This window comes from Tachypleus tridentatus, chromosome 7 (assembly GCF_004210375.1).
Source record: "Tachypleus tridentatus isolate NWPU-2018 chromosome 7, ASM421037v1, whole genome shotgun sequence".
Lineage (NCBI taxonomy): Eukaryota > Metazoa > Arthropoda > Merostomata > Xiphosura > Limulidae > Tachypleus > Tachypleus tridentatus.
In genome coordinates, this window is record NC_134831.1 from 4,524,048 (window position 1) to 4,550,926 (window position 26,879).

The 26,879-nt window shown below is 35.9% G+C and overlaps 1 protein-coding gene across 1 annotated transcript in view; it reads left to right on the forward strand.

Moving 5' to 3' along the window:
* Window positions 1-279: 279 nt before the first annotated feature.
* The window catches only part of LOC143255028 (uncharacterized), a 55,925-nt gene continuing 29,325 nt past the window's right edge, over window positions 280-26,879 (forward strand). The window contains exon 1 of the mRNA XM_076510041.1: window positions 280-757. The gene's annotated coding sequence lies outside the window, so the exon portion shown is untranslated. The remainder of the gene's footprint in view (window positions 758-26,879) is intronic.

Genomic DNA, 26,879 nt, shown 5'->3' on the forward strand with positions numbered 1-26,879 from the left:
GGTTAACACGATTAGTTCTTGAGTAGCTTTGTGCAGATCAACAAAGAAACAAATACTTACCTGGCAGTTTACAAAAGAAGGTACGACAGTGACACAAATATAAATCAATAAAAGATAAACTACAAAGCAGTGTCAATATATATATTTATATACGTGTGTGTATCTTAAATAAATATTATTTCCTACAATGTAAGATTATTATTAATTTGCTTATATTTGTGTAGAAATTATATAATCTTATTGACAGTGCTGTGGAACTCCTGGACATATCGTATGTGGCGCCACCTAGAGTTACAGCGAATACTCACCTCTTAGACTAGCTAGACGGATTATATCGAGCAGTTGAAAGGGACCTTCTAGCAGTTACTGTAACGTACGGTCATAGAGGAAGAAGACATTTCAAATCGATGGAACTATACGCTTCTGAGCCTAACGTGTGGCGTCGCCGGTCGTTGGGCATCTGTGACAGCGAGCAAACGTCTAGCAAATCACGGTTAAATCTTGCTGTATTATCTGGACATTCGTGAAAGGTCTTGAATGATCTTTCTACGACGCGTGGGACCCATACAAATAGACAGTCGTCCAAAACGAACACTTAGGACTCTCCTAAAGAACTATGTCCTAGACACCTGGATTCTAATTATTGTACCTGAACACAGGAATGAGACAAATGCAGGACTGACCATTCAACCAGCTTCCCCTACCTTTGTCATCGAGAACGCGGTCAGTTTGGCCAACCCTTGCTTTAACAACTCAGGTAACAGATTTGTACACAACTTTTCCAACCATGATTGCTTTAGTAACGATAAACTATTAATCACTTCACGATTTATTTCGAGAAAGCTTTTCAAATTAAAAGAGACAATGATGTAGAATTTTGTTTATATCGAAACAGTGTTTATATTTTACAGCTTATAAACAGAATAATGACTTTTTTAAAAGTTAGTCATTCGAAATTCCTCAAATACGACATGTCTCCTAGTACATTTTTATTTGCTGGTTTAACCTGATTTTTTTAGCTTTGTAAACCAGATGCACAGTATGATATTGTTATTGGATGTTATCTGAAGGTTTTAGCATCGATATCATTCCTTCGCTGTTTATGTTATATCAATATCATTGTTCCAATGCTTATATCGTATCGATAGAAAACTGTTTCACTGTGTATATCGTATCGATAAAAACTGTTTCACTGTGTATATCATATCGATATAAAACTGTTTCACTGTGTATATCATATCGATATAAAACTGTTTCACTGTTTACATTATTCCAACCATAGAAAAAAAGTCTAGAAAATAGAACTGCATGCCAACCACAACTTTGGGGACTGGGCATGATCAAAGGGTAGCTTGTCCGCACTATGGACCTGAAAGTTTACAGTTCGAGTCTCACTGTTGCAAAATAAAAATATGCGTTTCGCAATTTGTGTGTGTTATAAAAGTGACGGTCAAATCCCATAATTAATTTAGACAAGAGTATACCAGGAGTTAATGGTGGATGCTGTTGAATAGCCGTCTTTCCTGGAGTGTATCAGCTAGTCCTTTGTAGCTCTACGCGAAAACTCTGAACAGACAGAAAGACATATTCCTCAGGTTTGTTGCCTGTGTGAATTCCCGCTTTACGGTTTTCTGGCTAGAAAGGTAATTCCTGTAACGTAATGTTGTACCGAATTAACCTCGTCGAAAAAACCGTTAAAATAGCCATAAAAACAGTATAGTAGATTTTATAGACGAAGATGTAGTGTAGGGTCGAAGCCAAGGAAGTCGAATACATCATGTCTCTTGGAACTTCTAGCGTTCCTACTTGTAGCATTAAATTCGAGTTTTATAAAGACAAAAATTGTCCCAGAACTTTCAGTAATGCTGTGGAGATGAAGATATAACCTGTATCGTCGAGCGACTAGACATAATTGATTATGTTAGGTAACATACCTCTGCACGCAGAGCACAAGTTACATTGATTGAAAAAGAAATGCTCTTCCTTTCTTTAGAGGATACAGTATCATTAAATTCAATGCCGTCCCTCTTTTAGCGGTGTAAAACAAGAGAGTAGGCGGCTTGTCATCATCACCCACCGCCAACTTTTTGGATACTCTTTTTCCAGCGAACAGTGGGACTGACTGTCATCTCATACAGCTACCGCGGCTGAAAGGGCGAGCATTTTTGGTGTGACGGGGATTCGATCCCGCGACCCTCGGATTGCGAGTCGAGCGGCCTAAGATCCTGGCTATGCTGGGCCCTTTTTTATAGTAGTTTTGCTTATTGACTAAAGATGAATACAGTGTGTCCCTCAAGATCGACGTTACAGTCTTGAGGTTTTTATTATTATTTTATTTTTATAAACATTTTTATAAATCGCGAGTTGTTTCACATTGGTGCGCAAGTTACATACAATGAAAATTATGCATATTTAAATAAACACTAATGAGATAAAAGATAAAATAAATAAGAGAGAAATCCACATTTAATTAATTTAGGTGTAGCAAAATTAATTAAAGAAAAAATATCACATGAATATTCAAAAGTCTTAGATTCGTGGCTACCAGAATCAGTAACTTCTATATCCTCATATTACAACTAACAGTTCACAAGTTCCGTTTCCTCGTCGTGTTTTGTTCTTTTCTTTTTTTCCTTGAAAAAAAATTAGAGAAAAACGATTAGATTTTTATGAATAGAGCTTTTATATTTATAAACATTTTACTTGGGAAAAGTTCAGATTGGATTGTTTGCGCTGAAAAACCCGGACAACGTATATATAATTCTTACAAATAAAAAAGTTCCCACAAGAAATGTTTACCAGCAAGGTTACGATACTGTCCATCTAATCCACCTTATTTATGTGTGTGGTCAGACTGTTGATTCTACATACAATACGACTATCAATCTTGATGTCTAAGCCTTTCACTTCAGATTTTAGCCTTCGCAGCATTGACCAATGGAGTGAAGAACTGTTTTCTGTACTTAGAACGACAGAAGTGTAGTCCCAATAGATTGAGAAATGGTTATGAAGGAGAATTCTGACACTGTACAGATAAACACGTTACCACTTTTAATTGTACTTAGTAGCTGATAGCTATACAGTCAGATTTAACAAAGTCTAAATCACTTTAGGATGTTAATTTTGAATAATTTCTTCAAGTTTCTGCATACTTATAAAAAGGTAAGTTTGTTTGTTTTGTTCTTTACTGAATTCCTCACGAGCGCTATCTGCATTAGCCGTCCCTAATTTTGAAATGATTAATTAGAACTAGTGAACATTTCCCACCCACCAACTAGAGGTAAAACAGCTATTCAACATCTTCTACCCACCAACTAGAGGTAAAACAGTTATTCGACATCTCCCACCCACAAACTAGAGGTAAAACAGCTATTCAACATCTCCCACCCACCAACTAGAGGTAAAACAGCTATTCGACATCTCCCACCCACCAGCTAGAGGTAAAACAGCTATTCGACATCTCCCACCCACCAACTAGAGGTAAAACAGCTATTCGACATCTCCCACCCACCAACTAGAGGTAAAACAGCTATTCGACATCTCCCACCCACCAACTAGAGGTAAAACAGCTATTCAACATCTTCTACCCTCCAATTCGTGGGCTAATTTTTATCAACGTAAAGTAAAGGTTGATCAATACATAAAACGCTTTTAAAAGGTCAAGCATTATTCGGCGGCAGAATTCGAACTCACAATCCGGATGATTGAAAGTCGAACTCCCTAAACAGGCCTTAAACTCCATTCATTATATACTATTATTACATTACAGCTCCCCCAGTGGCACATGGCTATGTCTGCTGATTTAAAACACTAAAAACCTGGTTTCGATACCCAAGGTGGGCAGAGCACAGATAGCCCATTGTGTAGCTTAATTCCAAACAAAAGTATTTTAGTTAAATAAGAGAGTATATTATAACGTATAATTGTGAAATAAACAATAGGTAATTAATGTCCTACACCAGGGCATTGAAAAAATTCAGGTCCTTTCGTCTTATTCTTACTTTTTCAACATTATTTTCTTCATTCCATGAAAATATGTTTTTGCCAAAACATCACTCCTAAAATTTAAAATGTAATGGATTTCTGTCTTAAAATTACGGCATCTCATTCGATATGCCAACACTTCTGATCGAAATAAAAGATTTGATGATTTGTTTTTTTAATCCTGACTTCGTCACTGAAATAAAAACAAACAAATAATAATTAAATGTTACCGACTAAACCTAAAAGCAAATGCTAAATCGTACTTTATTTTTTGTTATTCACCTAATACTCTACTTCTTGATCGTTTTGTATCTGGAAAAATGAAAAAAAAAAGATATGGAAGCGATGACGTAGTTTGGACCACTTTATCATTCTCTTCTAAGAGGAGTTAATAGTATCAGGTTTGGTTTGTTTTGAATTTAGTGGAAAGTACTCGCGGGCTATCTGTGCTGGCTGTCCCTAATTTTGCAGTGTAAGACTAGAGGGAAGCTAGTCATAACCACCCACCGCCAACTCTTGGGCTACTCTAACCAACGAATAGTGGGATTGACCGTACCATTATAACGCTCCCACGGCTGAAAGAGCAAGCATGTTCGGTGTGACAGGGATTCGAACCCGCGACTCTCAAATTACGAATCGAGTGCCTTAACCACCTGGACATGCCGGGCGCCCTAACAAATTACCGAGATAATAGTGTTCGGGCTAAAACTGTTTAAACTAAACACTGGGACACTAACAATAAACAATATTACTAATTATGTTTTAAGTCATGAAGGTAAAAGAATACCGTATTTTATAAACTGCCTGCTTTTAATCTTCGAAAATAATACGAACACACATATTTATGTACGTAGAAACGAAAATAAATCACTCATCAATTATCGTATTACAATAAAAATATAACGGATGTGTAGGTCGCACTAACAAATAAAATCGAGTCTTTCTGATGAGTTTCGAATCATTAGAATTTTCGAAAAAGTGTTATTTTTTTTTTGGTACAAGTGTTGATTCGAGTGTCCTCATACGTCCTGTAAAGATTGGTAAGAAACATTTTGTTTTGTTTTCTTACCAGAAACAAAACATTTCTGAATGCAGTTCTTGTTCACGAGTTGAATGGCACTTTGTCAGAACAGCCTGCGACACTAATTACAAACGAAGGCGTTTCACTACATTTCGAGGGATAATCTTGCTCTAAGGTCTTCACTAATTCATAACTTATTTAAAAGGCGGATTTCGATATCACAATAGTCGGTGACTTTGAAATGTAATCTTTGTAAAATTAGATAAAGTGTGATGTTTATATCGAGTTTCGTGCTATTCTTACAATGTATAGCATCATTTATTTCGGTTGATTTCATTTCTAATTACACAAACTGATACTTTACAGCTGTTTATGGCAGGTATTAAATTAAAACATTCATCTTTCTGTTCAAGAGCGCGAATTGGGCCTGTAGAAGAGTTGTGGATTTGGGTTCAATTTTGCTTTGATTTGTTTTCAATTTTGGGCAAAGCTAGATTAGGGCTATTTGCGCTAGTTCTCCCTACTTTTGTGTATGTGCTTTTTATTATTATTATAGCATAGCCACATCGGGCTATCTGCTGAGTCCACCGAGGGGAATCGAACTCCTGATTTTAGCGCTGTAAATCCGTAGACTTACTGCTATACCAGCGGTGACCCCCCCCCACTTTTGTAGTGATAGACTATAAAGAAGGCAGCTTGTCACACCACTCACCGCCACCTCTTGGACTATTCTTTTTACCAACAAATAGTTGGGGCTGACCGTTAGGTAATAACGCTCCTCTCGACTGAAAGGACGAGCATGTTCGATGTGAAGGAGATTCTGACCCGCGACTCTCAAATTGAGAATCGAGTGCCCTAACCACCAGATCATGTTAGGCCAAAGAGTTACGTTATAACTCATATACCATATAATAACACCATATACTCTATGCTGTTGGTTCGTTTTAACAGGAACTATAAATCTCTTAGTGTGGATGGTAAGAAATGCTAACTAGTTGCTTTCCGTTTTGTCTGTTCAATATTAGGGATGGCTGGTTTGTTTAGAATTAAGCACAAAGCTACAAAATGGACTATCTGTGCTCTGTCCACCACGAGTATCGAAACCCAGTTTCTAGTGGTGTGAGTCCGCTGGGGGGCATTAGAGATTGTGGTAGATAACTTCAGTAGCACTAGAATAAATTTATAAAAATACATCACAGTAAAATGAAAGAAAAAATGAATCTTAAGTTACATTTGGTTTATTTTTAAACAATAAATAAGAAAGTAAAATTTATTTCATTCGACACTTTATCAACTCGATATTTAAAACAAACTTCCAAATTTCTAAATAATTAATTATGTGATACCTAAAAGTTCTTGAATTACTATACGTAACAAACTACTCGTATTTCCGAACACATTATAAATATACATATAAATAAAATGGATTTTGAAATTAACTGGGCGTAGTGGTAAATGTATAACATGCCCGGAATGTGTAAAGAAAAATGTTTACTTGTGATTCGGAAAATGTGGGATTGAATCTCTGCCCCAAGGGTTACCATAATTCCATTCAACACACTTATAACTAAACGTCAATGTGTTAGCACAACTTTCGGGCATCCAGTTTTCTTGTACCTGTTTTCAGTGGATACAATTGCTTTTAAATATGTTTACAACATTCGAAAATGTGTCGATATCTCAAAACAAAAGTACCATCTGGGTAATGCGTGCAGTTTCGTTTTCCAATTCGATATCGAGTTACTATTAACAAACAACACCGAATTAACAACACTTGTTATAAGACACTAGTGTTAAGCCTATCATATTTCTTAACACTGCATTACTTATTTAGTCCTTTGGGGATTTTCAGGAATTAGAAAAGCGTATAATCAACTCTTATGGACTAGATAAACAATGTAGTGTTATAAATATAATAGGCCTAATACCAACTAATTTCTTGTAATTAATTATAATCTCGTCTCGCCAGTGTGAAAAAGGAGTTAAACATTATAAGAATACAGACAGTTGTTTATACCAGATGTTTTAATATCGTATTGAAGGTAAGCCTACGGATTTACAACGTCAAAATCAGGGGTTCTATTCCCCTCGGTGGACACAGGAGCTACTCCAACGTGGATAAATCACTGTTTATGAGCACCTCTAGTCTAATTATCTCATTAATTCCCAGTATCGAACTAGCGAGCGTATTGAACGATGGACCACAGGTGACGGTTAGATCATGTAAATTAGGGAAGACAGAAATGTCAACAAAAAGTAATTTCTAAATGTAGCTTGGCAGCAATTTTGAGAAGTAGGAGCCAGTAGAGAAGAAATCTGCACATTTGGTCCAGAGGGCAATTTGTTGCTACGATATCAAATTCATTAAGACCTACAGATTAAGTTACTTGCTAATAACGTGTTAACAGTTATTAGTGTAGTAGATCAACTTAGCAAATTATTAATCTGTAGTTGTTTCCTCAGCGAAAAGCTGCACGATGTACTTTGTTCACCGTGGGGAATCGAGCCCAGAGATATCTGTTACGAGTCTATTGATTGTTAGATTGTTAATCTATAGAGTTGAATTTATGGAACTAAGATTAAAAACCATAATCGTATTTCACATGATACCATGCTCGATGTTTTGTTTTGCTATTTTGCAATCAAACACAAAGCTACACAATGGGCTATTTGTGCTCTGCCCACCACGGGTATCGAAACCTGAATTCTAGCGTTGTAAGTCCGCAGATATATCGCTGTGTCACTGGAGACATATGTTTGTTTGTTATTTAAACAAAAAGCTGAGCGATGGGCTATTGTTTGTTTGTTTTGAATTTCGCGCAAAGCTACACGAGGGCTATCTGCGCTAGCCGTTCCTAATTTAGTAGTGTAAAACCAGAGTGAAGGCAGCTAGTCATCACCACCCACCGCCATCTCTTGGGCTACTCTTTTTTTCTTTTCCAAACGAATAGTGGGATTGACCGACACTTATAGCACCCCCACAGCGAGCATACTTGGTGTGATGGGGATTCGAACCTGCGACCCTCAGGTTACGAGTCGAGTGCCCTAATATCCTGGCCATGTCGAGCCACGAGATACATTGAATGCACTTTTGTCATAGCGGGTGTCGAAACCCTATTTGTAACGTTATAAGCTCTCAGACTTATCACTTATCGGTGACCTTGACTAAAGACGTTAAAAACTGCTAATCAAATCAAGTTACAGAGCATTCCAGAGTTTTATTTTTAATTATTAAACACTTGTATGTTTAGTTAAAGGTGGAGACTGTTCTAAGCCTTATGAGACGCAAATGCACGCGTGCGCGTGTGCAACAAATTCGATGCCTTATGAGAAATAACACATTTTTTTCTAATCAACCCTTCCTACTACAGTATTGACAAGTCCTAGCTGCGTACTGATAACTACTTTCCTCTATGTTCCAAACCGAAACTAACTATCCACAAATATATCGATGACATTTTTGTTTTCAACTACAGCTTTGACTTTTTCCACTGTCAAATTTTAGAGTCGATTCAGAGTATTAAACGTTTGGTTCGTCGTTCAATATGTTACTTTTCCACTGTGTCTGAATTTTTCGAAAAACTCAGAAAATTATCGACCAGCTAATCAAACGTTTCGACTCGATAAAAGAATATAAAAGTTTAACCACTTAATATCCGTGCCTTTCTAATAATGTATCATTTAGAAGCCTAATAAATAGGTAGATACATTTACTTCGTGCGTCATTTGAGCAATATTCGATAGAAACTGTTGAGTATCCAGCGTTATAAAGTTGTAATACCATACAGTATGAAATGCAAATCAGTACCAAAAACGTGAGCAACAAATTAAAAGAATGAATTTTCAATATTTCATCCTGTTTTCTCAGATAAAGAAGAGTTGTTTGGTTGTTATGTGCACATAGTTAAAATAAAAAAAAATTATTATTAAAACCCAGAATTCGTTTAATACACTCCTACCTGATTTGATACGTGGATCTAATTAAGAATCCTCGTCACACCAAACATGCTCGTCCTTTCAGCCGTAAGGGCGTTATAATGTGACAGTCAATTCCACTATTCGTTGAGTTAAGAGTAGCCCAAGAGTTTGTGGTGGGTGGTGATGACTAGCTGCCTTCCATCTAGTCTTATACTGCTAAATTAGAGACGACTAGCGAAGATAGCCCTCGTGCAGCTTTACGCGAAATTAAAAAAAAACTAATCAAGAAAATCAACAGTTGGAGAAATAGTTCACTAACGGAATGAGAATAAGTAGCAGAGAAGTGAAGAGGAATACAATTCTACAAAAGTGATCATAAGCTCGAGTGATGTTTTTTGTCATCAGGAACCAAAGGTTTGCTTTAATGATTTTGACTTGATTACCACTTTAACAGGCATATCAGCTAAGCGATTTAGTCCCACACCCTAAGGCTAAGACATAGACGTCTCTAATTTAAAACTGCTGACAAGGTGTCTAACCAGTCAGTTGTATCGGCTTCCTTAACTGAATATTAGGATTGAATGAGACTTTCATGATGGGTCCACAGCGTAGTTTTATTTTATTATAACATTAAGAAAGTGGTTTGCCAAATTAAACATTTTTTTTTACTGTGACCCTCTTCTGTTACACATTGATTAAGTAGATGGAATTATGTATGTTGCCTTAAGTGTTATATATAGGATGTCAGAAAGCTTAATATAAAATGGCGGTATTCCCATAACTCTTGGGAGGATTTCACACAAATACATTTCCAGCTATGAACTATGCAATTGTATGAAATATTAGGGCGTTATTTAAAAGATTCAACTAGTTTCTTTTCAAGTTTATATCGTACGACAAAAATCCACACAGTTTCTTTCCAAGTTTAAACAGTACGACAAAGATTTACACAGATTCTTTCTGAGTTTATACACGACGACAACGATATTGAATAACGACGACTGTATTTGTATACTATTCGACTGCAAAAATTCAAGTTCAGTATTTCATGTTTTACGCTAAGATAATTATAAGTATTTTAGACCGCCCTCTGTTGGTATATCAATCTATTTCAATTAAAAAAGTAGTTACCTAAAAATATTTTAAGAAACGATAACCAAATCCAGAAGTCTAGAAAGTATTTCGTCTTGTATTTAAACGCTAAATATGGTACAGAAACATAATTTAAATGATTTATTGAAGAGACATTTTATTACATCTTACTCTTCGGGCGTCTCAGTGGTTCAGCAGGCGTAGGTTGTTAAAAATCGGATTTCGATATCCATGGTGGGCAAAGTACAAATAGCCCTTTGTGTAGCTTTGAGCACAATAACAAAACAAATACTCAACTATGCATCTCTTTGAGCCTGGAGTGACCTAATGTTTCGGAAGAAAAGCTCTAAGGCTTGAGCCGCGAAAGGGTGTTGATCATGTTTCGCACATTCAACTATAAAGAGGCGTTATAAACGCATGAGCAGTAACGTAGCTAGTCGTAATGTAAACTCGTTGTCTTCCTTCTGGTCAGTTCCAAATCAGAGGTTAATGTGGCCGTTTACTTTATCGCATAAAGTTCGAATTCAAAAGTACTAAAATTCAATGTGAGAAAAGAAAGGTTGACTAGGAAACAGGAAGTACAGACTCCAGATTTGTTAAATATGTCGTGCAAAAATTCATTTTCAATACAAATGTGTAGCTATAAAAAGGTTAATTCGCTGATGTTTTTCCCTCCCCCTTTGAAATATGCTTGAATAAATATATTTAGTAAGAAGAGCTCTATAGTTATCATAGTGAGGAAGACACTTGTTTCATGTGTGTTTCAATCACTTGGGATTTTCTATTTAAACATAAAAAATTGTTTGTAATCTGTAGTTCTCAATACAGTCCGCTTTCTGTCAGAATGTTTTCTTTTTTCTCGCTTGTAAAATTTACATTACAAACTGAGTTTACACATATTGCACAGGATAAAAAGATCGCAAAATACGTTCGTTTGGTTTGTTTGAAATTTTGCGCAAAACTACACGAGGGCTATCTGCGCTAGCCGTCCATAATTTAGAAGAGTAAGACTAGAGAGAAGACAGCTAGCCATTATCACCCACCGCCAACTCTTGGGCTACTCTTTTACCAACGAATAATGAAATTGAACGTCACTTTATAACGGATCCACGGCTGAAAGGGCGAGTATGTTTGGTGTGATGGGGATTCGAACCCGCAACTCTCAGATTACAAGTCGAGTGCCTTAATCACCTGACCATACCGGACAGTAAATAAATCATTTGGACGTTTATAGATTCGTACTTTTTGGATCATTTATACTATGGAATATGTTTTAGATATATCATATACGTTACTCGAGAGTCATGTCTGAATAAAAGTATTTATACCATACTCTCTGACGCAGAATTAGGCTAAGTATAGAAAACAGAGCATTTAAGTGCCCAGGCTGTGGAGCCAATAACAATATTGTCCTTTCACACCGTTCTTCACACTTTTCCCTTTCAACTTATCACGTGACGAAAGGTTGAATGCACAAAGGCAAACACGTTCATACTGAATTGCGCATCGAAAAAATGTTCGATTTATCTATTCACGAAGGGTATCAACGTTGTTCAGTGTTTGTGATGCTACCAAACTGAAAATTCCTGAACTAAGGTTTTCCTGTTTTTTTATACACGTAATTATGAGCTATTCGATTTATTTATATGATTCGATTTTGTGCTTTTCAGGTTAAGTAAGAGGTTGCTATAGGTCTAATGTTCAAACATTCATTATCATATTCTGTTTTAAATTTACATTTTAATTGGTCTTATAAATATTAATATTCAACGAATTCTATACTTAAAAGGTCTCGAAATTAGAAAATGTTTAACACATTTGTTTATTTATTTGTTCTTTAGGATACAGTTCTGAAACTCTGAGAAATCTGTCGAAATAATACATGGTTTCGTTATGTTTTTACTTTTTGAGATATTGACGTCACCATATAACATATCTCGAAATTTAATGATATTTAAACATTAGCACCTAGTTTCTTTTATGAATCGCAATTTTAGAGACTTTAGAACCTATAACGGTACTTGTTGTCTTGCAACTTGTTTGTTACTTTATCACCAATTTTAGATAAATTAAGCTAACGTAATTTACATTCAAATACTAAAACATTTTCGAGTAGAAACACTTAACTCATTCCGCAGCTCACCACACTAAAATTATATGAAATATATTTTTACACTGTCAGCTTTAGTTGACATTTGTCCCTGTTATAAGGTGTTTCTCAAGCTTAATGAAAAATGTAACGTTGGAAAAAATAAATGATTTATATTTTACACTCGCTAAAGGCACTTACCTCCCTTCGAAGCACAAAAGAGGCAATTTGCTTTACGACTGTCATAACACTGTACTAGGCCTAGTTTAGTTACGGATTTTAAGCCTATTTTTCTTTAGTTTTCCACACAACTAAGTAAAATTAGTATGATGAAATAATATCAGCTGCCAACTGTAGGTGACTAGTTACTCCAAAATAATATCCATCTAAGAGAGTCTTTAAAAAAAACATAACGGATAATACATCACCTTCAAAATCAGTATTTATCATTTGAAAAGAACAAAAATCATCATAAATCACGTGATTATTGTCTATTGAAGGCGGAATTTCTATTTACGAAATAGTTGATGAATATATATGCTCAAAGTACGTTTACAAATTACTTTAAAAATCAATTTAAATCATAATATATTTTGGTATAAAATTATTTATAAAATCCAATTGGCCATTTTACAGAGTATAAATGTATTAATGTAATTTAATGGAAGAGTAAATTGTCTAATAAACATATTGTTGTCGATACTTATAATAAAGGCATTTTATGAACCCGCACATAGAGATATTGTGCATTACTGACAGATATCACGTGACATGTAATAATTATATTTCTTTGTTTAATTTGCTTTAAGAAATACTTTGGAAAGTTCTAATTAGGCATTTGCAAGACATGATAATCTAATTTAAATATTAACTGCCGCTTCAACACTTAATGAACTTGGACGTAAGTTTGTCCTTTTTTACACGCCTTGAATACTATTTAAAATATTCATAATTATTGTGATGAAATATGCATGCCATTGGTTACTAATTATATATTTATTTTGTAATTGTATTTGTCAAAGGGATCACGTGATTGTAATGAAGTTGTGATGTTACGAAATGAAATACTGAAACGTTTGAAGAATTATTAGAGACTGAAAACTCCATAGAATGATTAAAATATCCACTCTGTACTTGTTTGAGGATTTTCCTTTGGTTCTGTTACTCCTGAAACTGACCTTATAAACGTAGGTTCACTAGTATACGGTGTTTATAGGGTTAAGTATATTAGAAACTTACGCCACTTCCAAAATCTTGAAAATATCTCAGCCTTTAAAAAATTATTTCAACAGTTTTACAATGTTAAATTTGTTACTAACTTACACTACATAATCAAAAGAATGAAGAAAGTACGCCTTATGTAAGATGTGTATGTGTGTGCTGATTTTAAACTTCAGGTAACCATTTTAACATGGACCAGCCATTAAGTGTTGTCATAGATCACAGCCTAGGCTACGAAACTATGGACTGTTTATGATTATTTCGCGAATTTCCTCGCCAATTCTCTGGGAATGCTGGCCAAGCTGTTAAGGTACTCGACTGGTAATCTGAGAGTCGCAGATTGGGATCCCCGTCACACTGAACATGCTTGCCTTTTCAGCTGTGGGAACGTTATAATGTGACGGTCAATCCCACTATTCGGTGATAAAAGAGTAGCCCAGGAGTTGGCAGTGGGTAATGATGACTAGCTGCCTTCCATCTAGTCTTACACTGCTAAATTAGGGACGACTAGCACAGATAGTCCTCGTGTAGCTTTGCGCGAAATTTAAAACATATCAAACTAAACCTCTGGTAAGGCAGCTCTAAGTGTAGTGACAGTTCTGGTTCCTTTCTTTGTGAACTACAGACTCTATTCTATTCTATTTTATAGCGTCGCAGTTTGGGATTTTGAGCATTTCAAGTCGACTACTGAAACTTCCTTGTCTCAAACTAGTACCAGTTGAAGCGCGAGACGTGGCTTAGTTTATTATAATGCAATGACCTGTTACTGAATGTTATCAAGCAATGACCAAAAGGGCAGAAAATTCAAGCAAGCTAAAATGTGCCCTCACCATGATTCTACTATAACCCTTTTCACAGCTGGGATGACGCAGTTGGTAATTATGTAAGGCATTGTCCAGAATGATGTCGAACTTAGACTCGTCCATCTGAAACCAAACCAAGGATCACAGGATTTTATGAAACCTGCAGCCCATTAGCCACTCATATCAGTGCATCGTCTTGAGTGCAAAACTAATAGACTGAGCCATGAGTCCATAACTTTGATTAAAGAAGTAAGTGGGGTATTTACTGTCAGCTGTTATGGACATGTTTCATAGTATCTTTTTAGGCTCTCTTATACAAATGAACGATTAATTTAGGGGTAGCTAAGCCGAAACGTCACAGTAACACATTCGTTAGAGTTCCATGTTTCTAGCAAATTACTCGTTGAATTTGGAAGAAACTAGGCGGGCTGAACTGTTTTGGGGGCTCATACTATCTATACCTCATCCGTTAACGTTCTTTTATTTAAAGCCCATGAGCTCCTTTCCTCGTAGCATCTTCATTCACCGTGTCTGTAGCAGCTGCTGACCTTTATTGACCTTAAGGATTTGTGTGTTTTTGAATTTCGCACAAAGCAACTCGAGGGCTACCTGTGCTAACCGTCTCTAATTTAGCAGTGTAAGACTAGAGGGAAGGCAGCTAGTTATCACCACCCACCTCCAACTCTTGGGCTACTTTTTTACCAACGAATAGTGGGATTGACCGTAACATTATAACGCCCCCACGGCTGAAAGGGCTAACATGTTTGGTGCGACCGGGGTTCGAACCCACGACCCTCAGATTATCAGTCGAATGCCTTAACCCACCTGGCCATGCCGGGCCAGGCCTTAAGGAACACGGAATCCACATGCAAATATAATTGGAATGAATAATTAGTAGCTTAGAGAGTGCTGTAAAACAAGTAGTGAAATAGTGTACATCAGATCCGTGGGTTAGAATTTAAACACCCAATACATCAATTAATGAATAAAAAAAATTCAACATCTACTATGGAATACTTACTAGAGTATCTTATGTAGTGGTGATGTATGAAACCCTATTCTGTATATATCGTGTATGTGTAATTAAACATAAGATAAAATAAAGAAGTCCAATAAAACATATTGTAGATATATGAAGCTTCCATTGTTATGTACTTAGATGTTTTAGCGATTTATGGTTAATTTGTCAACATATACAAAAACATTTCTGTTTCTGTCCTTTTTTTATGGTCTTTTAGAAGCTAAAATATATAGAGAGGTAGTTAAATTTAGTTTCATCAGATTTAAAACATTATAATAGTGTTACTTATTGGCCTCATCAGATTTAGAACACTACAATAGTGTTACTTTTAAAATCCATAAGCTCTTCTCTTTCACAGAAATTTTTATAAGCGGTTTATTGAACTGATCTTTAAACTTGCTGCTGTTTCGTGTCGTATGAAATCTGAAAACCGACTTAAATTTGTTTAGTTTAAAAAACAGTTTCTACATATAAATATAAATATAATTGACAATAGTTGTTTCTATTCGCCAAAAAGAAATAAATACTGTGAATCCTGTCTGTGATTCACTTGGTGACTCGCCTAGAAAATAAATCCAATATTTCATATAAAGTACCTTAAGCAGTAAAATTCAAGGGTTCGATTCTCGATGATAGAGAGATCGCAAATTGCCCATTGCATATATATATATACATCTTTGCGCTAAAATAAAACAAGGCAAAAGGCTTTGTTCGCTGTTATTTTCAACATTAATAAACATACATTTTTTTTTTATTTATCGAGACTGCAGGTAAAGTATATTGATTACCATTTTCAAATTGTGTTTCCTAAAGAGGAAGGAGACAGACAAAATCGATGCGTACAGTTAATTTTTAACATACACCAATTCCGATCTCACAAAGGCCTTTAATAACGGAACAATATTTAGGCACTCTCCACCATGCAGTCAGAATAGGCTAAGATAATCCAATGATATTTTGAGCCTCACACAGAGATAATATTTAATTTGTTATCAGTGGAAAGTAAAGTAATAACGTTTCGTTGAATTATTAATGCTTAACGAAACTCTGATATAATTCCGTTTCTACCTAAACTGAATCCCCCTCCCTTTCAGACACAAAGGAAGAAACACTTTCTGATGAAACCCTTAAACAATTATTTCTAGAACACTAAATCGATCCTTTCCACTTACAGGTTTTTACCAACTAGTCCCAAAACATACCACATAGAAGAAGAAAAAACATAACAGCATAGATCTATCATTCAAAGGGAAAATAAAGGTAAATAGTGGAAGAATCTCACAGCCGCCTATAGAACTCGGTAATAACCTTTTCGATGATGGTTGCTACCAAAGAAAACGTTGCTTTGTGAATCAATACTGACTGCAGTAGCTAGACTGTGATGCAACATCACAACTAGCCGACCACACGAACTCAAAAAAGAAGCTAAGAATGGTAAAAACAAGTCACAACAACCAATAAACTAGTTTGTTTGTCTAGATTTTCATGTAACTTAAACACGAAAAATACCGAAGTAAAATAATTAAAAAGAATTGTACGTTCACTAAATAATTTTATTTTAAAGTAGCTTTAAACTAATAAGAGATTTTAATTGTCGGGACACAAGTGTTGCAACGCATCAATAAGACACAGTAAATCAAATAACTGAATAAGCCAAAAACATAGTCTACGAATTTATAAAACAATACCGAAACTTTCAAAATTAACAAGACTGAATTTAATCGTAAAAATTGCTAATCAAGAATTTATACGTTTGTTTCCTCATATAATACGTTTAGTTGCAAACTCACAAACACAAATAAACAGCTACAATAACCGTATAAATCAATACCTTAATTAGAGAAAATAAACGTCCTAAAAAGAGAAGTTGCAACAGAAACACCAAAAGATGTTCATTTTTGTTAACCTGAAGATGACCTAGGAAGGTCAAAACGTTGTTCTCTGCTTTATCAATAACATTGTCAATACCCATACCAGCCGTCCTGAGATACATTTCTATTTCAAGTGGGTTTCTCGTCATCAAGAAGGAAAAAAGATGTTCAACCAGCTTGTATAATAAGCAAACTAAAGATTAACAATTAGCGATAGTTCCGGGTGAGTGGTGGTCAAGCTAGAACCTGACCCTCCCAGGTTATCGAGAAGAATGGAGTCCACAAACGTACTTTACACTTCTGTAATACAGACCCTTAATACTAGAATTCGGAGTTTGATACCCGCGTTGAACACGGCATAGATAGTTTATTTTGCAACTTTGTGCTTTTAGGAAAAAAAAAAAAACAACAACTAAGAAACTGTTACCATTATAACATTGAATTTTTCATTCTCTAACTGACTCATCTGTTTGTTCACTTTACCAGAATCGATTTATTGATTCTATTTACCCCTGACGTTATTTAGATGCAATAAATATTTAAACTTTAATTATGGATAATCATTGAGAAAATGTCGTTTTGTTTCAATGTTTTTATTTCATTTTATTCTAGAAAATGACGTTTGATATCGTAAAGGAAAACAAGAACCTTAAATTATTAGTAACTGAATTCACCGTTTAAAAGCCACGCTTATTGGTGACGTTGTTTACTCTTTTATTCAAACATTGATTGATTGGTTATTGTTAAGCACAACGCTACATAATTGGTTATCTATGCACTACACACAAATTGCCGCTGAGCCAGTGGCAGGCCCGATTAAACAAGTAAACAGGAAAAAAAAAAATCTAAATGTGTATTATTATGATATTATTTTCTGTTTAAATGTTTCAAGACATATGTAGGAGACTTTCGGGAAAGTTAACGTAAAAGGTGACTAGGGAAGCTCGAGTCGTAATTTGCAGATCGTGGGTTCGAATCACGTTATCGAACAGGCTCATCTTTTCAGCCGTGGGGGCGTTACAATGTCACGCTGAATCACACTTGTTGCTTGAAAAAGAGTAGCCCAAGAGTTAGCGGTGGATGATTTTGACCTACTGTCTTTTGTATCGTCTTTCTCTTTCTGAAGTTCAACAAACAACCACAACAGTAAAACAAAACAAAAGAAACGTCTGCTGACGTATAACGAACTTTGACGACAACAACAATTAGTGTGGAACATACAGTGTTGGTTTAAAGTATTATATAAATATTAGTAAAATTGTACCCTTCACGTACATATACACAAATATTACATTTTTACTATGATAATATTTTTGTCTGTTTTGCACTTCTCATTAAAGGTTGGACGCTGGAAGTTTTACATCGAAAGAAGTTATTCTGGCTTGTTTTTTCTTTAAGGTTGGTTCCAAATATTAAGGGTAACTGCTCTTCCCCAGTTGACTGGACACAGCAAAAGGAGTTGAGACGTTATTGATTCAAGCACTCAACTTTCTACCCTTGACCAATTTTTTTTTTTTTTTTTGTTAGTTGCTGGTTGCTTTGGCTTGACGTCTTGACAGATGGATTATCCCCAACACGTTTGGGTGCTATGATCACAAACATTATTCGTTATGAGTTTTAAAGATAACAACAAGAACTGTTATTGGAAGTATTAATATTGATTTTTAAGAATCTGTAATGTTTTTGATTTATATCATTTTTATCCGTTGTTTTATAGTGCTATTTAAAGATCGCCTATTTACAATTAATGTATTTTATAGCTTTAGAACTGTTATATATATATATACATACTTGTTTGATTGCTTATTAGAAACGATAGTGCTTTTACAGAACTTAATGTTAAAGCATATGTACACGTTGTGTTTTGATATTAGTACTTTATAGACTTATTGATTGGAATTAAGCACAAAGCTATACGATGGGCTCTTTGTTCTCTGCCCATCAAGGGTATCGAAACCTGGTTTCTAGCAGTTGAATCCGGATACATGCCGCTGTGCTACTAGGAGGGCATATTTTATAGAGAAATCAAGCTTATACATAGACGAATGTTTCCCGTTGGTCAGCGGTATTTACTGTTTCCTTTGTTAAAGTCCGGAGCTCTATTTCCTGTGATGGACAATATGTGTATACAGTATTGAAAATAATTGTGGAAGTGGTGAGAAAATGGGTATAAAAGGGAAATATTAAGGGTATGTTATTCTCTCGAACTGCACCGAACTACGATTACATGTTTATAGTATACACAATGACTGCCGTCCAACCAATAAAAAAATGCCATACCACTACAAAACCTCTAAAATTACGGTAATCATACTATGCCCAGTAGTAGTAGTAGTAATAGTAGCGTGATTCCAGTCATGATTCATAAGCTGAAGTACCGCATGACAGGCGTGTAAGGTCCTAATAAAGTATGAGGCTTAGAAAAATTGTGGCAAAACCTCATGTTTCACTCTATGAATGAGTTGCGTGAGTGGTAAGACGACCTCATGTTTCATTCTATGAATAAGGTGTGTGAGTGGCAAGACCTCATGTTTCACTCTATGAATAAGGTACATGAAGAAGGCACTGTTAAGATAAGAACCAAACTCTATAAAAGTAATGCCAAGCATTTCAAGGTATGTTATTTATAAGGCAGATGATCGTCTTGACAACGAGTTTTCTGTAAATGCAGCTTTGAAAGCTACGTCGAGAATGGTAAGAAAATATGAGCAAAAACTTGTTTGAATAAAGATTTAAAAAACACTACTGAGAAAAGTGACCAAATAAAAAATTTGAAATGGTTATAAGTCCTTTATATACGAACCTAAGTTTGAATTTTTGGTGGCATTCAGTGACAGTTTGTTCGAGTTGGGAGAGAACAGTATCACAGCCAGAGCTCAATACCCACACTGAAGCATGGTGGGGATCAACGCAAGCTTGAGGTCGCATCTCAGCTGACGTTATCAGTAATGCGTACAAAATTGATGGTACTCTAACTGCTGAAAAGTACAGGCAAGTTATGGTTCATCATGCTCTGTGGAATACGATTTATTTTTTGATGATTCTTCTTCCAACAAGACAAGCATACAGAAAATGTGAAACAGCAATTCTTGATTTTGGAAAGGGAGGTCAGATGGAACACTCACGACCATGGCTTGGCCTGCATAAAAACCCAACACAAATATTATTGAAGCTGTGTGGATTTATGTAACACCTAAGGAGGTCAAAAGGCAGCTAAACAACTTGACTGAATTGTGGGGTTAATAGAAACATTTGGAACATTATTCCAAATTCATACATTGATAAACTGTGGGAAGTAATAATGACACTTGGAACATTATCCAACAATCATACATTGATAAACTGTGGGGAGTAATAATGACACTTGGAACATTATCCAACAATCATACATTGATAAACTGTGGGGAGTAATACGAGGGCTGTTCAAAAATACGCGGACTGACGTCATAAAACAAAATGTACTTTATTTAGAAGTTACAGGTCTGGGACCCCTTCAAAGTACTCTCCTCCCCAACGCACACACTTATCCCAACGGTGTTTCCACTTCTTGAAACAGTCCTGGTACGCTTCTTTTGTAATGTCCTCCAGCTCCTTCGTCGCATTTGCCTTAATCTCGAGAATCGTCTCAAATCTTCTTACTTTCAAGGGTCTTTTGAGTTTGGGGAACAAGAAAATATCTCAAGGAGCAAGGTCAAGTGAGTAGGGGGTGGGGGTGGGGAAGAATAGTGATCGAGTGTTTGGCCAAAAACTCACGAGTTCTGAGGCACAAATTTCGCAGCAACGCGGTGCATCTTCAATTTTTCGGTCAAAATCTCGTAACAAGATCCAACTGATATCCCACACTCTTCAGCAAGCTCCCTGACAGTCAGACGTCGATTTGCCCGCACCAGGGTGTTGATTTTGTCGACGTGTGGGTCGTCAGTTGACGTGGAAGGACGTCTAGGACGCTCATCATCTTCAATGGACTGTCGACCATCCTTAAAACGTTCATGCCACTTGAAACATGCCGTACGCTTCATAGCAACATCACCTTAAGCCGTGTTAAGCATAGCAAAAGTTTCAGTCGCAGATTTTCCAAGTTTAACACAAAATTTCACAGTGAGTCGTTGCTCCTTCAGGTCATTTATTCTGAAATCCGCCAAACGAAAAAATCGCACTTCACTTAAAACCGCGTAGCTAATACACAAATGAAGATATCTGCAATCGGGAAATGGCGTCGTAATCAGCTGATCTGTGCGAACCTAGCGACACCAAGCGGATTCCCCTGGAACCAACTGGAGCCGCGCAATTCAAACAGTTCGCGTATTTTTTGAACAGCCCTCGTAATGACACTTGGAACATTATCCAACAATCATACATTGATAAACTGTGGGGAGTAATAATGACATTTGGAACATTATCCAATAATCATACATTGATAAACTGTGGGGAGTAATAATGACATTTGGAACATTATCCAACAAACATACATTGATAAGCTGTGGGGAGTAATAATGACATTTGGAGTTTTATTCCACAATCATACATTGATAAACTGTAAAACAAGCTGTAATGTATAAGTCAAAACACAAAATACTAACTCATCCTACAGTTTACTAGCTTTTCTTTTGCATTTTGTGTTAAACATTTTATACCATTAATAAATTCGCCATCTCTTTGAAATTACTCATTTTTCATAACTCACGCACGAACAAAGCTCGTGTACTTCCTTTAAAATTTCCGTTGCAGCATAGTTAACTAAAATTAATAAAGAAGGAAGTTTATCTATCCTCTCACTATCAGGTTTAGTATCATAAATTATTTTTAAAAAAATCGTTTTGAATTTCCTGAAGAAGTAATGTTTCATTACAGTGTAAAGCCACTTTAAGTTAGTCGAGCATCAACTTCATTAGGCCTAGGACGTAATGAAAACTAAAATGTATGAAAAAAGTTATTTATTTTAAAAAATCTTGGAAGGAACACAATTACGTTTTCTTCTTTTAGATTTTTATTTTTCACGATTTTTAAAAAGACAAACTTTTCACAACACATTTTAATTTTAATAAAAGCTGGAATATTAAGATATTGATTTATTCTGCGATAATTTAAACTTAAAAGAAATTAACACGCACTGAAGATAAGAATAAAAAAAAGAAAACAAAACTGCATGACGTCTTGTCCTAGTGGTTTCTTTAGCAGCTCATCAAGTGGAGAGTGAAGTGATTGATACGTTTAGTTTTTACGTCAGTTTCAGAATGAGTTTAATACACTTTCACTCAATGAACTTATCTTATTGTTTGTAAATATCTTATAGAATGTTAATAAAACATATCCTTGGTTCTACAATTTAATCACATCTCTGACTATGGGTGATGGTAAATGTGTGCTTCAGAGATACAGAAACCTTAACGAGAAAGAAGAAAAGTGTACATTTTGTACACATTGTTGTTTACAGAATACGAATATGTATCTTAAGTGAATCAATGTTATGTTTTAATGCAAAGATACGGAATCTGTTTTGGGATTCATTCACATTGTTCTAAGAGCACACCAATGCATTACGATTTAACGTCTATATTTATTAATATTAAGATTATAACAACAGAGTACGTACTGAGGTTAATACAATACTGACGTCGAATGATTGATTATTTAGAATTAAGCACAAAGCTACGCAATGGGCTATCTATGTTCTGCCCACCACGGATATCGAAACCCGGTTTCTTGGGGTGTGGGTCTACAGACATACCGTTGTGCCAATAGCGTGCTAATATTAGTATCAGTGATTGCATATTTGAACAACAAATAAAGCGTTTATTACACTGTTTATTGAATAATTTAAACAAATAAGCAGGTTGTATTATTCGAATATAACTATTTGATACAGCTAATGTCCTTTCAACTGTTGATCAGTTGTTATGAGTCACATAAAACACTTCACGTTATTTTTCTGTGTCTACTAAGACTAAGTTCGAATTTTATCCATCGTTGCTCTGATATTTTGTATTCCATTTCCACCCTAGCAGTATGACTTATTTAGCAGCTGGAAAGTAGAGTCTACCACTCTGAAATTTCTCAAGGTACTTCTCGGTTATTCAATGTATTTAAAAACTGTGTAGAAATTCACCTAAGGTCCCATTCTTTATGTGACTAAGTGCCACCTCTTTCAGACACTGATAGACTTTCTACGGTTCCCAAGTTGTTCAATCCCACCTTAAACCTTCCTATTAATTATAGGGACGGGAAACCTCAATAAATTGCCGTTTAAGACACGAACTATTTTTCCTTGGAGTAGAAATTATTGAGTTCATGTATTCTGAGAGCCTGAAGTACATGCAAATCATAATTATAGAGTTATAATTTGAAATTATATTTGATTCTTTCAATAACCTTTTTCGTGTCAATCTTATAGAGAAATATTCTAGGTTTTTATTGTTTTTTAATATCCAGTTACCAGATGACGACTCATTCACCACGTTGATTTTTCCTTTTATTAGGCATTACGACATATATGACTTCTAAGTGGTCTTTGCTTCTCTGATGGCTAAGCGGTTAATTTGAGAACTTATTATCGAATATCAGGTTTCGATACCCGCGATGGGCATAGCACAGGTAGATAACCTGTTGTGAAGCTTTTTGTTTATGAGCATACAAACAAGTCTCTAGTTCTACCACTTCATCGATATTAGCTGGCCTGGCACGGCCAGGTTGGCGTTCGACTCGTAATCTGTAGGTTGCGGTGATGACTAGCTGCCTTCCCTCTAGTCTTACACTGCTAAATTAGGGACGGCTAGCACAGATAGCCCTCGAGTAGCTTTGTGCGAAATTCCAAAATAAAGAATCGATGTTAGTTTTCGAAGCTATTTGAAGCAGTATCATAATTTTCTGTTTGTTTGTTTGTTTCGAATTTCGCACAAAGCTACTCGAGAGCTATCTGTGCTAGTCGTCCCTAATTTAGCAGTGTAAGACTAGAGGGAAGGCAGCTAGTCATCACCACCCACCGCCAACTGTTGGGCTACTCTTTTACCAACGAATAGTGGGATTGACCGTCACATTATAACGCACCCACGGCTGAAAGAGCGAGCATGTTTGGCGCGACGGGGATGCGAACCCGCGACCCTCAGATTACGAGTCGCACGCCTTAACACGCTTGGCCATGCCGGGCCCATAATTTTCTATTATTTATTTTAATTTGTGTAAGTTGTAAACGAAGTGCTTTGTAGTACTATATTTTAAAGTTCTGTTAGTAAATCGGTTATTTTCGTTAAGCTTAAAATAAGCAAATGCTTTGCTATTAATTATTTAAAATGTGACACATAAGCTAAAGCGCCAAACTAGAAGTTTCAAGGTTTAAGCGTCCGTCCATAATTTATAACTGCTTACTGAAGACAGGTTTGGTTTGGTTTGAATATTGCAAAAGCTACATAAGGGCTATCTGCGCTAGCCGTCCCTAATTTAGCAGTGTAAGACTAGAGGGAAAGCAGCTAGCCATCGTCAACACCGTCAACTTTTGGGCTACTCTTTTATCAACGAATAGTGGGATTGACCGTACCATTATAATGCCCACACGGCTGAACGGGCGAGTATGTTTGGTGTGACGGCGATTCGAACCTCCGTCTCTTGGATTACGAGTCGAGTGCCTTAACCATCTGGCCATGCTGAGCCTACTGAAGACAGGATAATCACTCAGCACTACCTGCCGCCTACATATTTGCTCTTAAGTGAAAAACGGATTTTACCTTAATTTCAATAAAATGTTTACAGCTGAAACTTTGGATCGTGCTCGACTGAACTATATCATGGACTCGACATTGGACTTTCCCATCTACTCAGATTTTCTGTTAATTAAATAAAGACTTTATATATACATATATATGTATTTTAAACGGGTTTGAGGGGAACATATTTTCATAACCTAACCAACGCTTAAATATGTTCGCTTCAAATTACTTTGTATATTTGTTTGATTCAAGCAGAGAGCTACACAATGGACTACCTATGCTCTGTCCACCACGGGTATCGAAACCAGGTTTTTAGCGGTGTGAGTCAACAGACATGTTACTGTACCACTGGGGGCCGTTTTACCTGAGACAAAAAAATTTGAGAGAATAAAATCATTGTTTTTACTTTGCATAATAGAACATTCTTAAATATTAACCTACATAGGTCATTTCCAAATTTCTCAGTGAAACATACATGGCTAATTAAATAACAAACCACGTCAACTTTCGGCCAATTTTAAACAATAATTGAAAAATTCTGTAATATTAGGCTTAAAGAAACATACAACAACTATAACTGTAACTTTTGTTTCTTTGACTAATAATCTTCAGTAATAAAACTGGAGAAAATTAAAGATCTACAACAGCTAACACATATAAAATGTATGTGTTTTTTAGATACGTTGCAAATTAATTCGTTTTAATAGAAGTGCAAAATACAACTGTTGTTTAACAAGAAGTTGTTGTTTTTTTAATTTCGCGTGAAAATTACACGAGGGCTATCTGCGCTAGCCATCCCTAATTTTGCAGTGTAAGACTAGAGGAAAAGCAGCTAGTCATCATCATCCACCGCCAACTCTTGGGCTACTCTTTTACCAACGACTTTTTACCAACTACTCTTTTGACCGTCACATTATAATGTGAATGTTGGTTATAACGCCCCCACGGCTTAAAGGGTGAGCTTGTTTGGAGTGACGATTAGTGGGACTGACCGTAACAAAAATAATGAAAGAACAACCACATTCATTGAGGGGGATTCGAACCCGCGACCGTTACGAATCGAACGCCCTAACCACAAGGCTTTACCAAGCCGTAAAAAATTTCTGATAACTAAAATTATTAAACAGTCCCTAAACAATTGTCAAGAAAATTCTTTCTTGATTTATTAGTTTTATTTAAAAGAGAAGATAAATGTCTCAATATATTTTCGTTTTGTCAGGTCATCTCATAAGTAATATCCGAATATTTAATACGGAAAGTGCGCCGTAATGACTAAACTATGTAGTAGAACGTATATAAAAACGTTCAGAGAAATAAAAGAAACTATCCCAACTCCACTTTTTCAGATCATTAATCAAATAAACTCTTATGAAGATGGATGTGTCTGAGGAGCACATTAGACATTTAGTGTTTTATGAGTTTAAAAAAGTCAAGAGTACAGCAGAAACTATACGAAACATTCAAGGTGTTTAATGTGCGGAGTCTCTTTATGAAAGAAAATGTCGAAGATGGTTTCAGAAGTTCAGATCAGGTGACTACAGCTTAAGCGATGTGCCACGTTCAGGCCATGTTGTTGAGTTTAACGATGACTTGCTGTTGGCTGCACTTGATGAAGATTGTGCTGTAACAGTTGAAGAATAGTAGCTTATTTCAACCCATTCAACAGTTCACCATCATCTGCAACAGCTTAAAAAGGTGTCAAAGCTTAGAAAATGGATCTCCCATGATTTGACCGAAGCCAACCTTAGAGCAAGAGTGGACATTTGCACTTCTTTGCACTCTCATAACGTAACTCACCTTTTTTGAATAGGATAGTGACTGGAGATTAAAAATGGATATTTTATAAAAATGTCAAGTGTCGCAGACAATGGCTCAGTGTAGGTAAACTGGCTAAAGCACAGCCCAAAATGGACCTCCACTCTAGGAAAGTCTTGTTAAACGTTTGGTGGGATATTGTTGGTGTGATCCACTTTGAGTTGCTGCCACTCAATGTCACGATTACATCAGACTTCTATTGTCAACAGTTAGAGCGCTTGAATGTTGTACTTAAAGAAAAGAGACCTGCTTTGATCAATCGTAAAGGTGTTGTGTTACACCGGGATAATGCACGGCCCCATACAGCAAGGATCACATTTGCAAAGATTGAAGAGCTAAACTGG